The 18,388-nt window shown below is 37.1% G+C and overlaps 1 pseudogene; it reads right to left on the bottom strand.

The window, feature by feature from the left end:
• Positions 1-875: 875 nt before the first annotated feature.
• LOC122133941 lies at positions 876-11,770 on the bottom strand (annotated as a pseudogene).
• Positions 11,771-18,388: the final 6,618 nt, after the last annotated feature.

Raw genomic sequence — 18,388 nt, 5'->3', positions numbered from 1 at the left:
GTTCAGCTGGATTTGAGTGTGCTTTTCTGTAGACAGTCTTTGTGTGACACTGAGATAGTGCTTATGCAGCAGATCACAATCTCAGAGAAGACAAAAAAAATGTTTCGCTTGAACCCTGAGGTCAAGCCTGAACATGCATTTGAAGGTGTGAGATGTGGCATTTGAGTGTCTGATTTAATATTATTGTTCGAGTGTGGGAATGTGATGCATGAGTGCGTCTGTATCTGTGGTAATATTTCTTGTTGGCTTTAAACAAACCTTAGCCCTAAACCCTGGCTGAAGTGCTTTAAGAGAGGAAAGCAGGTTAATATTTTTTCCAGCTTTCTACTGCTTCATCGCCATCTGCAAAAACACATCGAAGAGGGCATCCAGCGCTTCCCCGCACACAACCAGGTTTGAGTCCTTCATTGCGATATTCAGTAATGCATTTCCAATCAGCTGCAAAAGAGAGAATAAATTAGGTGAACAACTGAGCAAAGCTATGCAATGACAAATATATCATAAAAACAATGCTATTAATAAAAGTTAACATATATATTTTATTATACAATTAATTTGTAAATCCAAACATTTCTTTTAAAGTACTTATAAGTCATAAAATACTACAGAATTTGATATAAATGTAGCCATTTACAATTTAGTAAAATAAAGATATACAATATTCTAAGAATAATCTAATGATTCATTTAAAAAAATAATGAAAAAAAAAGGTTTAATTAGGTCTAACATTACAAAATGAACATCAAATAATTTTTTTGTCCCTTTTCTATAACATAAAACACAATAATTTCTGAATGTTACATTTTTTGTGGGCATAAAGAAAAGGCACTATACATATGATTAATATTATTCTAACAATTCTGCCACAGTCAGTTTTACCGCAGAGTGTCAGCTGTGTTTTTTCTCTTTGGCAAGTGAGAGCTTCCTGTGATACCGAGAATGGCCAGAGCATTAACTCTCACGCTGACCAGCTCACAGCTGGTGGCAGCCTCACAAAAACTCATAAGCTGGTGCGGAGTCATACACTGCAGGATAAACCCATAAAACACATACAGTTAAAAATACCAAGTAAAGCTTGAAATAATGTATCGCTAAAGCATAAAAACAATCAATGAATGTGGTTCTCACCTGAGGGATGTTTTTGGTAGCCATGATCTGTAGTAGAGAACGAAGAGCACTGGTCACAGCCTCCAGGAACTCCTCATCCTTTAATGCCTCTAGAAATTTAAGTGCAATCATAGAAGATATTACATTTTTGACACACTAAGTGGAAAAACCACAATAAAATACAAGATGTACCTAACATTACCTAACATAAAAGAACAAATTTAAAACAGTCTTTTAAATCACATAATTAACACCATTACTCACTGACTTTAAACATATATATAAATCTATATCTATATATATATATATAGAAAATAATAAATATATAATATAAATATATATATATATAAAAAAAAAAAAAAACAAAGTTAAAAAAATGTTTTTTTGTTAGGGATGTAACGATTATCCGCGAGCCGGTTGAAAAAACCGGTTGAGATGTTAAACAAATCAAGATTCAGTTAGGGTTAGGAGTTTATATGAATGCATGTCTGAGGGGAGCTTACTGTCTTCACAAAAGTTAAGATGCTTTTTTTTTTCTTTTCATCTTGCCTCTGTATAATGCATATTAAGGCCGGGACACACCGAGCTGACTTCAAAGAACTAGCGGCGACGAAAGCTGACGGTGTTGTCGCCTCGCATCTGCAGCGTCAGACCAAAAAGCTGCACTGGAACACACTGCACAGACTACAGCCGACGGCAAAACCAACACGTGCGTTCTGCGCATGCGTGAGAGGAACGAGCTGTTCATATCAGCAGCTATCAATAGTATATATTCATCATTCAAAAGGAGAAACCGAAATAAAGATATATGAGATAAACGCAGATATACGAAATGTAAACAATGCAGCGCTTGCTTACCATTTTTAATATCAGTAACATTGATAAACTTTAATCATTTTTAATCCAATCAGAGCTCTCACTTTCGCCGACGGCCCCGACGCTGATTCAACATGCTGAATTGGGCAAACTGCCCGGCGAGAGCCGATGAGTGGAACACACCAAACAAACTGTCGTCTAACTGTAGCTCGCGGTTGGAATATTAAAATTTCAATTTAGTTTTGTAATTTACAATTTACATTATATTTAAATTGTCATTTAGCAGATGCTTTTATCCGAAGCGACTTACAAATGAGCACAAAAGAAACAATCAAAACCAACAAAAGAGCAATAATATGTAAGTGTTATATTAGTATATTATTATAGTTATATTTCAAATTTCACAAAGAAAGAAATGTACAGCATTTTGCCCAAGCAATAATAAAAGGACACATTTAACTCAAAAATCGAATCGTGAGTGAGTGAATCGGTACATCCCTACTTTTTATCAATGGATTTACTTGAATTTCATATTTTTATTTGAAATTAAAAACAAAACATAAAAAAAAGAATAAAAATTACAAATAAATATAAATGCATATATATATATATATGTAGAGAGAGAGAGAGAGAGAGAGAGAGAGAGAGAGAAACTATATAAATTAAAATAATTAAGATCAATTATACTGTAGTGATCTTCCACAGTGCACTACAACATATTTGATCTAGCTTATTTTGGTATTATTTTTAAATTGGTATTTTGTTTATTGTGGTATTATTTTTCTATATTTAATTAACATGACAAAAAACCTACTGATATAAGAGAGAGAGAGAGAGAGAGAGAGAGAAAAAAAAAAAAAAAAAAAAAAAAAAAAAAAAAAAAAGAGTGTGCTGGACTTGCAACAAGACAAAGTGGAAGTATCACAGCAAAAAGGAATCTGGCACAATAAGCAATTTATCTTGATTATCTTTTGTTCATAATAATTGGAAGACCAAATTAAAAGTGAAAATAAATTTGATATCTACCTGCTGAGCTGAAGACCAATGATGAGAGGTGCTGAGCAACTGCCTGTAGCCCTGAAGCACCACCAAGAAATTCTGTATCCATAGAGGACAGGATATTATGGAGACACGTCAAAGCCCGACACTGCACCCGCTGCATCCTAGAAGAATCAAAGACTGTAAGATTTGGGTTTTCACAGCTACAAAGGTCATGAATGTGTTTTTTTTTTTTTTTTTTTTACTTTTTCAAGAGGTATTTCCAGGTAAGGTCCTTGCCACAGAGCTCAAGGGCAGCAGCACTGGGGGAAACTCTGCCTTCTTCAAGACCTGCAAGTAATCAATCAGTGAAGTGAATTCAGTACACACACTTCATTATGACACAGGTGTACAGTATGTATTACAAACAACACTTTATGTTTTGAGTATATTATGCCAGTAGTGTGCCTTTGACAACTTTGTGTATTTCAAGGGGTCATAGCATACATTTTTTACGACTTCTCTCCGAGGTCCACTAGCTTTTTCATCGAAAGCATTCATACTGTAATTCAGTTTTGTATGACAATTTTCATCTTGTCTTTTACTCTTAGAATTAAATGGGCTGTTTTTCCTACTTATTCTACAGACTCCACTATTATTTATTGCCATTTCATAATAATCCTTGATCATGTTAACGCTGTCATTGTATCACAACGCATGTGCTTCCCTTTGGTAAAACCATGCTTTCAAAACACACACACAGTTGCGCAGGTTAATATTTTTGTGGAAATCATGATGCATTTTTGCACAATTTGCACTTTTGTTGAATTTGATGTCCCCTTGCTAAATGAAAGTATAAGTTTCTTTAGGAAAAAAATGCCCCCAGATTTCTGAACAGTAGTCTACTAACTCAAGATTATTTACATCAGCAAGCACATTTTTGTCATGGACTGCTTCAGTGCCCTCTCTCTATCTGCAAACACAAGACAAAATCCTTCACAAACCCTAACCAGTGTCCTCATTTAACTGCCAAAATATGCCCATAACACTCCCATTTTACAAAAGTGACCTCGAGTACAGCATGTGAGAATTGTGTTCTCCCCACTGAACCAGAAGGGTCTGTAACATCAGAATAAAATTAATATCTGTGGCACTGTATGTTTTTGCTGACTGTGTAATAATGTGTGTTACCTGTTGAGGTATGTTGTGGTGGATGAGCAGGATTGTGTGAAGTTCAGCAGGACAGACAGAGAGGAGAGAACAAACTGGAATTAGTGTCTGACATCCCATCAGCACACATCTCGCTCTCATCGCTGCTGGACATCTCCTCCCACTGCATCATCTGAGGGCTCTACATACACACACACACACACACACACACACACACACCCAACAAACACACACAAACACAAGTCAATATCTCGTCACATTATCTCTGTCCTGTCTCCTCTGACACAAAACAAGAGAAATCATTCCTCTAATTTTGCACATTAGCAGGAAAATCCTGAGGATTGCCTATAACAGTCTTGTCTTCCCTGCTCGCCTATAAACACACACACACACACTCACCATCAGAACAGTACATGTTGCGATGATTTCCAGCGACGTCTGTTGTGCTGATAGCAGTGCTTTGGCCTCTCGCAACTCCAGTCTGTCTCTCTTAAAACCCAGAGACACACAGCAAAACCACAGAAGTAATTGTCTGGGTCATTTGTACACATACAGTGATGGTTAAATTGATACTTTAACTGAATACTGATTACTGACTTGATGAGGAAACAGAAAATGAAATAAGAGCATTCACAACAACAACAACAGAGATTTTAAACATGGTTTGCTTTGGTTCCAGATGTAAACTGGGCCACAAATTTGAGGCTCTGGATCAACTTTCACCTTGAACTATCTAAGAGGACAAGGTTCAGGACACCCTATGGTTTTGGTTAGACAGAAGCTCGGAGAGGTTACAGCAGCCCTGAACACTCATGTGTAAGTGAGGACAGTCACTTTGTGTTTAGAGAGAGTGAGAACCATCTGGCTCTGAGGGACAGATGTGCCATCACTTGGGCTGACATGGTTTGAAAGGGAAAGAATGAGTGCAGGAGGTACATCATAGCCTTCACGTCAAAGTAGCATAATGGAGAAGGTCTTTAAGATGAATCTATGATCTCCATACACACACCAACCTATCATAATAATAAAAGTGGCTAATTTTTTTTAGTTGTTAATGTTTTTAGTATAAAGCACCCAAAAACATATCATTAGTTTAATCACCAAATCACTTTGTTTCTGGAATGACACGAGAGTGTGAAACTTATCACAGAATTTTCACTTTTAAAACAAAATTTTCACTAAATTGAATATGTTCTAAAAAAAAAAATTCCACTTAAAACAATAGCTTTTAACTTACAGGCAACAGATCTGAGATGTCATTTTTTGTTTTTGATATTGTCCATTAGGCTTTCTTCCATTCATCTTCTCATCTCTCACGTCCTCCTCCATCTCTTCGGCCTCGTGACCTGAGGGCCGCCGTTCGTCTGTATGATCTGACTCTGCTGCAGATGTGGTCTGTTTGGACAGACGGGCAGACTCTGCACGCCACAGCTCTGGGATGAGCTCTCCCGCGTCCAGACCGAGGCTGTGTGAGAGAGTGGTGGCCAGCGCTGTCAACGTCTGAGACTGCTGTGCTGCAGACAGACTGCTCTTCAGATTCCATAAAGAGCCTGAAAGACAGAGGAAAGACCAACACATATATATGACGAAACATACACACACACACACACACACATATATACAGTCATGGCCAAAAATATTGGCACCCTTGGTAAATATGATCAAATAAGGCTGTGAAAATTCATCTGCATTGTTAATCCTTTTGATCTTTTATTTAAAAAAAAAATCACAATAATGTATCCTTTCATTGAATAATAAGAATTTAAAATGGGGTGAAATATCATTATGAAATAAATGTTTTTCTCTAATACACACTGGCCACAATTAATGGCACCCTTTTATTCAATACTTTTTGAAACCTCCATTTGCCAGTTTAACAGCTCTAATTCTTCTCCTATAATGCCTGATGAGGTTAGAGAACACCTGACAAGAGATCAGAGACCATTTCATTCATCCAGAATCACTCCAGAGCCTTCAGATTCCCAGCTCCATGTTGGTGGTGCTTCTCTTCAGTTTACCACACTCATTTTCTAGAGGGCTCAGGTCAGAGGACTGGAATGGCCATAGCAGAAGCTTGGTTTTGTGCTCAGTGACCCATTTCTGTGTTGTTTTTGAGGTTTGTGTTTGGATTATTGTACGGTTGGGAGATCATAACATGGCCCATTATAAGAGTCAGTATCACCTTAGTGATTTTTTATCTGTTGGTATTTGATCGAATCCATGATGTCATGTGTCTAAACAAGATGTCCAGGACCTCCAGCAGAAATATAGCCCCACATCAAAAACACAGCAGTATATTCCATTTGTACACATGGGGTATTTTTTATCCCTGTGTTCACCAAACCCATCTTGAGTGTTTGGTGCTAAAAAGTTCATTTTTTAGTTTCATCTGACCATAGAAGCCAGTCCCATTTGAAGTTCCAGTCGTGTTTGATAAATGAATATGCTGGAGTTTTTTTTTTGGATGAGCTAGGAGAATTTTTCTTGAAACCCTCCCAAACAACATGTGGTGATGTAGGTGCTATTTGACATTTTTTTTTTTTTTAAGGTTTTCTGACACCGAGACTCAGCTTTTTCTGCAATTTTCCAGCTGTGGTCCTTGGAGAGTCTTTAGCCACTCAAACTCTCCTTCTCACTGTGCATTAGGATGATATAGAGACACGTCCTCTTCCACGCAGATTTATAACATTCTGTTGATTGGAAACTTCTTAATTATTCCCCCTGATGGTGGAGATGGGAATTTTCACTGCTCTAGCTCTTTTCTTAAAGCCACTTCACTAATTTGTGAAGCTCAATTATCTTTTGCTGCACATCATAAATATATTCTTTGGTTTTTCCCATTGTGATGGATGAGTAAGGGAATTTGGGCTTTGTTTTCCCTCCTCTTTATATTTCTGTGAAACAGGAAGCCATGGCTTGCTAATTTCATGTTTATAATCACGCTGGAGTGCTCAGAATGGTGAATATGAATGGGAATATACTTCAGAGATATTTTACTTCAGAGTGCCAATAATCATAAGAATTTCTCTTATAATCCCAATAATTGTGTCCAACGAGTATTTGAGAAGACCTTTATTTCATAATGATATTTCCCCCCATTTTAAATTCTTATTATCCAATGAAAGGATAGATTTTTGTGAATTTTTTTAAATTTAGATATTGTGGCAAAAAAATGAAAATATTTTTGTCTTATATTTATATCATATATTAAGCATATCACACCAGCAATGAGAGCAATATCACAGGAGTGCTGTTTTTGTCACAAATAACACGAGAGCAAATGTGATTTTATACAACAGTTCAGTAAACAAGAAGTTAATATTGTGCTATACTTTAAACACAATATTGTGTGTTTTTGTTCAGTTTTGCCAACGACAATATTCCCTTAAAATCCAAAGCAGAACTGTAGTTCGTCTCTGAGCAACACAGCGGTGTTTAGTTTTCTGAATGAATCTGTGTTTTTGACCGAATCATATGAACCAATGATTCAAAAGCCAATTCATTAAAGAGAACCGTATACTTCATTCCTGAACGAATCAGCCATTTGAACAAATCGACTCAAAGACATTTACCGCCACCTGCTGGTAGTTTTAGTTACTTCTTCAGAATATCATTTCATTAACAAAAAAAAAAAATAAACATTAAAGGGATAGTTCACCAAAAAAAAAAAAAAAAAAATTTATTAATTCTGTCATCATTTACTCACCCTCATGTTGTTTCAAACCTGAATGACTCTCTTTTGCACAACATAAAAAAGGTATTTTGAAGACTGTTGGTAACAAAGCTGTTTTGGTCACTAGTAACTTTCACTGCATCAACAAAAAATACTGAGATGTGTCTCAAATGATCTTCTATGTTCTATACTTTATGTTAGGCCATTGTAGCCTAAACATTTAAAACAATAATAGCTTTAAATGCTCATTTGGGGGTATTTTATATATATAGCAAGTAGTGGCATGTTGCAAACACTTTTAAGGATGGAAGTATTAGATTTAGTAAATGTTTTTACTACACGACCAGTGTCATGCGCTCTTTTACCTGCAGCCAGTGTTCGCAGGAGAGTGTATTCCATACTAGTGTGTGTAGAGAACAGAATGTTTTCCAAGACCCCAAACACCGCTGCATTCACACTGCGCATGAGCTCTGCGTTCTCTTCTGTTACTGTGTGCAAGCAGTGGGCTACACAGAAAAAAACACACACACACACACAAACAAACACAAACAACAGCAATTACCACTAAATAGTGTCCAAATAAAGAAGTGTGAGAATGAAAAATATGAAGTATGAAAATCTGCAAATAAATATCCATGTGTCTATTCAGGAGGAATAAAAAAAAAAATCTGAGGGTGTGTGTGTGTGTGTGTGTGTGTGTGTGTGTAGTGTGTGGTGTATATAATATATACACACACACACCACAAACACACACACACACACACACACACGCTACCATTTGAAAGATTGGCAATGTTTTTTTTTTATGTTTTTGAAGCAAGTATACTCTTACATTCTCCAAGGCTGCATTTATTGTATTAAAAAAAAACTGTAATGTAAAATATCATAACAATTGAAAATGACTGTTTTCTATTTGAAAATACTTTAAAATGTAATTTATTCCAGTGAAGGTAAAGCTGAATTTTCAGCATCAATACTCCAGCCTTCAGTGTCACATGATCCTTCCAAAATCATTCAAATATATTGATTTGGTGCGAAAGAAACATTTCTGCTTATTATCAGTGTTGAAAACAGTTACAATATTATTAAGGATACTTTGATGAATAGAACGTTCAAAATAATATTATTTCAAACAGAAATCTTTTGTAACATTAAAAATGTGCGCACATCTTTATCATTTCGATCAATTTCATGTATCCTTGTTGAATAAGCATTTCCTTAGTGTATATGTGTGTTGGTCTAGAACTAGTGGCACCTGCTGATATTGCCAGCTCCATGTTCTGAGGGTGTCTCTGTAGACAGTGTAGAAGAACATCTAGAAGTCCAGTCTTGTTAAACACTGCCACAGCTGTGCTGCTGCTCTCACTGCACATCCACAGAAAAACAGATCATACAAGACAAACAACTATGGTCATCTGATTGAACAACATTTTGACTGTTTAAGACGCAACTCTTCAACCCTTGTTTTTTAACATGAGGTACTGCAAGTACATTTACAGGTGTTTTTTTTTTTAAAACTGCTTCACTAAATGCTTAATGACTACTTTTAATGTTGATAACTGATTAGTCTCTATTTTGGGCTAATCTTCAGCCTGCAAACTAGTGAATATATATAAACCATGATGATGTGCTGTCAAGGGTTCACAGGAAACACTTAAGACACTCAAAGGTAGGGGTGGGATGGTTTGCGGAAAAAAAAAAATCAAACCGTTCGGTTCTCCACAGACGGTTCGGCATGTGCTAGGACCGCAGTTAAACTTAAATCTGACAACGCATCTGTAATATGGTTTCTTATAAATAACACATAAAAAAACAGGGTTCGGCTAATATATGTTTCTGTTGATGCGCATTCTGGCTTCCCAGTACATTGCAACAACAGCGCTGAAAAAAAAAGAAAACAAAAAAAACTGGACAAACCATTCACTCTTGTTCAATGTGAATGCAGTATGCTGGAATATGAGCAGTCATTCATCACCCGGGTGCTGATAGCGCGCGCACAGGTGAGACCTAAACAGCACACCTAGATATCTGTGTTTAAACTAAACCCATTTAAGCTTTGCCAGTTTAAACATTTAAGAGCCAGAGGACGCCAGCAGTGAGAAGATTTGTGCGTGCGCTCATCTGAAGCGTGCGTCTCAGAACACGCACAAATATTAAACGCTCTCTGAAGTATTGCGTTTGAAAGGACAAACTCACACAAGAATTATGTGAAAATGTCCATCTTGGTGTATCCTATAGCAGACATAGCCGGCTGAACGTACTGGATCAGTGCATTCTCTTAAAGTGACAGTCTTTATATTAATCAATTCAGCAACAACAAAGAAATCACCCACTGCTCTTGATTGAATAGCTTTTGTAACTTTAATAAAGATTAATATTTAATTTATACAGTCAAATATGCAATGCTGTTTAACATTTGATTAGTTTATTCAATTTCTGTAAAAAAAATGATAGACCTACCTAAAAAAAAAAAAAAAAAAAAAAAATTAAAATCACTGTTTAATTTATTTGTATCTTTACTCGTTTGTATTTATTTGTGCTGTTGCTTGTAGTTAGATAGAATATTTTTATTCTTTATTTTTATTTGAAAGTACAGTTTTTCCATAAACATAGCACATACCGAAACCGTGACCCTAAAACCGTGATACAAACCGAACCGTGAAAAAGTTGAACCGTTCCACCCCTACTCAAAGGCATTTAGGGCATTTGTTAATACACCTGTTAAGTGTAAAAGTCAATTTGATCAATTTTGCTAATTAGTTTTCCCATAGACCCTGAAGTCAGCTCGAGTTCATTCTTACCAGAGGTTCCAAAGCAAGTTTACAGCCTCATTGGCGACGTCTTCCACCGTGTGTTTCTGTCCTTTCACAGCAGGAGAGGAGCTCCCGTCAAAGCCAGCACAGCACTGCTCTCCACAAAAACACACAAGAGACACTTGTCAAAAAGAGCTTTCTCTTTCTCACTATGGGTGGGCGATATTGCAAAAACACCATATCACATATGACTTCTTTTTTCAGGCAGGATCATGATCCACATTCCTTTTCCTTTTGTTTTTTAAGACTATTTGCAAGTGAATGAGAAGTACAGCCCTGCTAATTTAATTGGACTGACTAAAATCTCCATCAATGCAATGAAATCTGTTTTAAATGGTGGTCTCATTACACTCATGTGGAGTTGTTTCACATTTCACTGAACTCTACCCTGCAAATTCGTATCAATGAATACCAATTGATGCATCACAGCATGAGCTGAAATTAAAAACACAAACTTTAAAGCTACAGGTTTGCAGCGTTACAGAAAAGTGGATTGTATATTTGTACATTTTAGATTGATTATAATCAGTTATATGGTGAATTTATGTTTTTAAAACCACAGAGCATGACAAGAAATGTTGTGCTCAAAGTCTAGTGTGACCTCCCCTTATGTTTAATCATTTTAAACATCATGCTGAAAAATCAAGTTAAAGACGGTCATGCCAATAAAGCTTTTTAAATGAATTGATCCAGCATTCGTACCTCCTTCAGGAGAGCAGACAGAGGCGGTCAGCGCATCCTGTCTCAACCATGTCCTCACACACTTCAGGGCCTCCACAGGCACTGAGATTCCTGCAGCACACACACAGATCAAAATTAAGGGTAATTTTACGAAACAAACCCCGAAGCAGAGGAGTCTTATATCAGAGAGCTGTGTCAGTAAAATAATGACAGCAAAAATGTAAAACATTAAGTTGTTCAAAAGACAAACTACTCCTGAGGGAAATAATGAAATTAAAATATATATAATTAGTGCTTGTCTTATCTATGGAATAAATGCGGAGTCTGTATGACAGGGTTTTTGTGTCTGTCATTGTCTTGGTGGCTGGATATCTACTAGAGCTCAGGTTTACTATGTTAGTCTCGTCTGAGAGAGAGAGTGTGTGTGTGTGTGTGTGCTTACCAAAAAGTAGTATTGAGTGTGTGTGTGCAGCAGTCCAGTCTCTCACTGCCAGGCTGCGGTCCAGCAGTAAAGGTCCTTTCCTGACTGCATCTCTTTGGAGGAATCCTGGGATCGTCTGGCTCTGCTGGACAACACGAGAAATACTGGCACACGCGTACTCGCGCACATCAGCTGAGGGGACTCTGCAACTAAAACACACACACACACACAACACAGACGACCGGGGAGTCACGTGTTAATAGAGATGTATTTGAAAATTAAGAAATACGGGCTGGTTCTTCGGAGTCCCACCTTGCGTGACAGCTGCATCAGTCCGTTTCAGCCGTAAAGGTCTGCTGACTCGCTTCATTTATTCAACCAACGCCCATCAGAGAAAGGGCTGACACAGTCTTTACACACGCCAAATTCAGCTGTTACGCCAATATTGTTTTTATGTCAGTATTCGATACTCAGGTTCATAAACATAATTAACTACAAGTCTGTGTGGAGTTGTCCAGAGCAGCGGCAGCTTACTTTATCGAGCAGCTCCGCCGCTGGAGAGTCTTCATCCTCTGATTCTTCAACAGTCTGTTTAACAGCAGTTGCTGAAAGACCATCGGGAGAAAACGATGGCCGTTTGAATTTGTTGTTTTTAGTCTTCCCCATGTTTTTAATGTGTTTGTACTGCACTAGAAGTTAAATACCAATTCCGATCTGTTTTAAAACTCCGGCAGACTCACTACACGAACGACCATGTGGACGTTAGCCACTGCCGTAAAGCGAAACAGACAGTCGTAATAAAACTGCCGTCGAAAAGATGGGAGCGCCACCCTGTGGACACAAAAACGAACTGCATTTGAAAGCGGGTCTGATAGAAAATCGTATATTACCCTGCATCGGGAGATATAGGATGTCAAATGGTCAGCATCCAGTCATCTGTTTTCTCTATCTGAAGTTCCACCACAAAATAAGCCATAAATCAAAACCGAGCGTATTTGATCTTGTGACAGATAAACTCCTTCAGGAGAGCCCATATCTAATCTTTAACAGTATTAAGAGTGAATCTTCCCATGTGGTGTTTGAGATCTGTCTGTACTCCCTCTTCTGCATCCTCTCTTAGGAACCTGGGAATGGGAGGGGGAGTTTCATCTTTTATTTGCCATCATTTTCTCTCATTTACTGCCTAAGCAGAACCTAAAATAATAAGCCATTTAAAAAATATAAAATATCCAATCTTTGTTTGCTGTTTTTGGATGATTGGTGTATGTCTATTTGTTATTTGTGTTCACTAAAAAAAAAAAAATAAAAAATAAAAAATATATGTAGCCTACATTATTGTTCAAATCTTGAGGTCAGTGGCCTACAAAATGTTACTGAAAGAAGATTTTTATGCTCACCAAGGCTACATTTATTTCATTAAAAGTATGTTGTGAAACATTATTACCATTTAAAATAACTTTTTTCTACCCTATTTTAATATATCCTAAAATGTCATTTATTCCTGTGATGGCACAGCTGAATTTTTTAGCAGCCATTACTCCAGTCTTCAGTGTCACATGATCCTTCAGAAATCATTCTAATGTAATGAGTTGGTGCTCAAGAAACATTTCTTACCATTATTAATGTTGAAACCAGTTTAAACCTTATTATTTTTGTGATACTCAGCATGCTTTGATATAAAGTAAAAAAAAAAAAATGCATTTATTTGAAATGCTTTTATTTACTGTCTTTAATGCATCCCTTCTAAATAATTAACGTGTACATATTGTGGGTTATGAAAGGTTCATATTTTGGTTTAAAGAGTCCCCAACAACAAGCTGACATGCATGCAATGTAAAACAAAACAAAACAAACAAACAAAAAAACATCATTTGTCTCATAATATGCATTTCTTTTTACCTTACTTGTTCAAAGACTCCCAAACGATTCGCTCATCGATTCATTTTTCCAAACTCCTCCTCTCCGTGACGCTGATCTGTGGTGATTGGTCCCATTGGTCTCATTTTCATTTCATCATGCCTGTAAGGCCTGATAAAGCAGTTTGTGAGCACAGTGCTGGCTTTGTGTACAGCAGTTACAGGAGAAACAGATATTTTACTGCTCCAAAAAGCGGCGTCTAGTGGCAAAGAATGAGTTTGCATATTCATTTAGACCAACGCGAAAAGACCATAGACTGTAAAAGACCAACAAGTGGGCCGGCAATGCTAATATGTCATGTCGACGTCAACATGAAACGGCTTGGGATTCGTTTTAAAAAAAACGACTCGTTTCAGTGATTCAGAGTCGACTCTTTATTTTGTGAGTGAACAACCTTTATATGCCTACACGGTGCACTTTCAGATTTAAAACTTTGCATGATGTTTTCATTCACAGAGCTGTGTTACACATTGCATGAAGGGTAACTTTCAAAAATCCATAATAGGGGCATTTTAATTTTCTTTGAAATAAAATCGAATGACCTAAAACGTAATAACTGTAGTGTAAGCAATCAAGCAGTTTAGCTTAGATAAAGAAAAATAGCTAAATTAATCTGCACAGACATTTTAAAAGCCTTTAGAAGTTGTCAGTTTTAACACTTTTATTTTAATTTCACTTTCTTTCTATCCTTTTTTTTTTCTTTCTTTCTTTCTCAATTGAGTTAGTTTTGGCTGTAGAGCTTGTTTGACCTGCCCTAAGGACCCTGTGCAGTGTGCCGAATGAAAGCTAGAGACCCTGGGTCTTCCTTTCCAAATCCCCTACTGCAAGTCAGCGCGTGGCAACCCTCCCCAACAACTGTCCTGAGAGGACCTATAATTCATCCCAATTCAGCATGTTTCAAAAAATCACATACAGCTAGCAGATCAGAGAGGATTTCAACATTATGGGTCTGAAACTATTTACAAGTTAAAAAAAAAAAAGCACACATCTCAAAACACACACGCATTTCTCTTTCTGTCTTTCTGTCTACAATACATTGAATAACTGAATAAATCGAGTGTGTAAAGGTTAATTCCTGTTCCAACAGGTTTGCTCTAGCGCAGCATCTGCTGTCCTGGCATCAGTTCACTGATAGCGGCTCCATATCTACAAAGAACTAAAGAACTCATAAACTCTTTATCTACCACACATACACATCCAAAGGTTTTATATGTATTATTATTATTATTATTATTCAACCAAAATATATTTATTTTATCCAACCAGCATACACCATACATACACACTCTCATTGCAGTGCTGAAGAACCTCAAGAACTCCTCAAAGAACATACAGATGAACGCAAGCTCCTCGGCTCTACCACTAGATGGAAGTGTTGTTCTATGTTTCTACGCCAGCCTCGTCTCAAATCTCTCCACAGCAATTTCACACTTTTTCAGATCATGTTTGTGTGGATAAACAGTGCAGCATAATGACGAAATACATCTGCTGGGTGAAATATCCATCAGCGCCTGGGCCAAAGGAGAGCTGGACCGTAGTGAGAGGCTGTTCTTGTCGGATAGGCATTAGCCATTTGCCCATTTTGAGGTGAATGATCTATTAGCACAGTTTTTCTTTAGAGTAAAACAAATAGAACACACATTCCTTCAGCAAGCACACTTAGTTATATGGTTTGTCATTGTTCACACCCAGCCTTAAAACACAAGCCATTTCAGCAGGAAGTTAAACTCACTCTTTAATGTAGATTGCGTGTTGCAAAAGAATCTGGGACTTTTTAAATTTATTTTAATTTCAGAATATAAATGCCAGAAGACATTTGAATCTATAGCAGAGCTTTGTTTTGTTGTGTGTAGATGGTATCTACAAATCCTCACCATGTGAGAATAGCAAACACAAGACAGCAGAAGATTATTTCTGCTTTTTCTAACGGATGTTCACGATCTCACAGTGCAAAATGAAGAGAGGAACCCTTACAAAAAACTCTTGACTTCATGTGATTTCTTGTTTACTAGTTCTGGTCGAGGAGTCCCCTTTTTAACTGATTTCAATTCAGTATATAATAGATCAGTAATTCAGTTCAATATATGCAAGAAAATCTTTTTTGTATATCTTTGTGTATACAAGAACCCATATTTTTATATGTTTCATATTTTTACACACCCATGTTTCGCTTTTATTATTATTTATTCACGTTTCGTTTAAATATTTATTTATCCTTAATCCCTCTGTTCTGAGTTCTATTCTCTGTTCTGTTCTCGACATTTCTTGCTTGTTTATACCTCATGACAAGCTCATCAGCTCACTGCCTTATGAAACAGTAACCTCTACACTAAAGCCACATCTTCACCCACATAAGCACTCAAACAGAGTCAGCACACAGAATTTGTCCCATGCTGCCATAAAAAGCTACAATAGATCATATCGATCCAAGATAGAGAATGAGAGAGGCAGAAGGATGAATAAAGTGACTGGTGTTATGTAAAATGGGGAAAGGAAGCTCTTTAGGTCTAAATAAGTGGGTGACGTTTGTCCCTGATGTCAGGAAAACCACATAATGAAATTTAATTACAGTATATAGGCATAATCTGCCCCCCGCAGCCCTTCTCCAGTGGGTGAGACTGAGGAACAACAGGAACACCAACCATTTTCTTACTACAGACAAACTCATTCACCAAACGCATATAAAAGAGATTCAGTGTATTTATTTTCCGGGGAATAATGAGAGGGAGAAAGAGCAGCCATATGAGCAGATGAGGTATAATTGTTATAATTTTTCGTGTGATCTTTATCCATCTGTTGCCCTGAAGGCTTCAATCTGACCTTGTAAGCAAAGCAAAAAACACACTCCAGCTGCAGAAACAATGAGAGAAGAATAACTACAGCACAAATCTGGACAGAGAGAGCGGGTCCAAATACTTTTCTTCACCTCTCTTCTCTCTGAATCAGGCCTGATCATGGCCCTCAGTGTAGGAGGGAACTGTGATGTCATGCTAAAATGTGGATCACTCATGCAAGAACAACCTGATCAGACAGGTTAACTCTTGGTTTACGGAAAATGACTGCCTTGATTCATATGTGGCTTTCCAGAGAAAAACCATGAATAAAAGGAGCCAGTAAAATCTCTGCATCATTAAATTAATCATTTTGCTGGACTAACTGTAGAATAGAGTATTACTAGAAGGAAACAATATTTCCCTGATAAAGTAACAACCTCTCCTAATTGTAAGGTGCTTTGCTTTGACGTAGAAACTCAGTTCTCCGTTATTGACATACTGTAAATGAAGTGCTTGAGGGTAAATACATTGTTATACAACTAGACTCCATCCATAAGCAAAACACCTACAGCTGTGTGTCTCATCTGAACATCAAGGATCCTTGAGAAGTGTGCGTGCTTGTATCAGAGGCCTGATAGTAATGCTGCACCATGAACCTTAACATGGCCATTACATTTAAAAAAATAAAAAATAAAAAATTCTAAATTTCACTTTAATGAGTACAAAGTGGTAGCATTGCTGTGGTACCATCAGAAACGTTTATCAGGGATCGCAGTGTGGTCTCTGTGTCTTTGTAAGAAGACAATACTGAACCCGTCAGTGCATGACTGAGGGGATTTCTGACTCTGGCCACATGATAGCAACACCTTCAACCAGATTAGCATTGGCTGAGTTTTTCATTGTAAGGCGATTTAAAAAACCTAAAGTCCTAAATGTGCCGAAGGTGTTAGCATCAGCACTAAGAGTGAGACCTGTACATTACAGGCAGCTACATAAAGTCATTTCACATGTGGAGAGCATGATAAGCCTTTAAGGAATTGTATTATGTAAATTCACAGTGAATATGTATTTTTGTATGTGTATGTGAATATGTATTTGTATTTGTATATGTATTTGTATGTGCCTTTTGAAATCTGTTACATTTTTGACCCACACTCAGAAGCCACAGAGGTTGAATAAACAATAGTTTACAAAGATATACAAGAGCATGCAATGCAGTGTGTCTGAGAAAAGGAAGTTTAGTGACATGTTTGTATGCATCACTGAATAGCTTGAGAAAGTTTTAAGTCATTTACTCAAGTGAACACGGAACTCCATTTCTGGTTAGCTAATCCTGACGTCTTTTTCTGTGGTCTGAGTCCAGTTTACACATTTCAGCTGGCTAAAACTAGTTCAGCTGATTTCATGCAACCATATTTCTCACATTCATAACTTTGAATTGCTTTCTGTTCTGACAAAACATCTTCACCACTGAGCTCACACAAGCACTATAACAGATTCAAAACTCATCTCATTGTGTATTCAAATATACATATGTGCTAATGAGACTGGAAGCTGAAACTTACAACAAGGACTTGACAGCATCTAAAAAGTATTTACATTCTTGCAGCTTTAGAATCAAAACAAATTTTTAATATTACTTGCAGCAGAGGTGTAGTGAGTCACGGTCTGAGAGTATAATGCTTCAGTGAGCGTGAGATATGAAACACTTGCACACTGCTCCAACAGTAACACTCTGATGACAGACACATAATGCTGGCTTTTTACCAAATCCCGGGATCAGTCAGTAGAATGAGCACTAGGAAGTGCTAATCCCTCTATAGTGACACTTGTGCTGCTGGGCTTTTTATTGCTTATGCTTAATATTATATCAAGAATTATCACATAATGATGTGCAATACAGTTATGCGTAACATATGTATGAAAAGAAAAAAGGGAAAAACTATTTGTTCTTGTACCACGCGATGACCCTGTTGAACCTACACCTGAGAATGACAACATATTTCATGCAGTGTCTTGTTCATGTTGCTCTTGGGTT

This window comes from Cyprinus carpio, chromosome A20 (assembly GCF_018340385.1).
Source record: "Cyprinus carpio isolate SPL01 chromosome A20, ASM1834038v1, whole genome shotgun sequence".
NCBI lineage: Eukaryota > Metazoa > Chordata > Actinopteri > Cypriniformes > Cyprinidae > Cyprinus > Cyprinus carpio.
The sequence above is the reverse complement of the archived record's forward strand: the minus strand, read 5'-3'. Positions and strand labels throughout refer to the sequence as shown.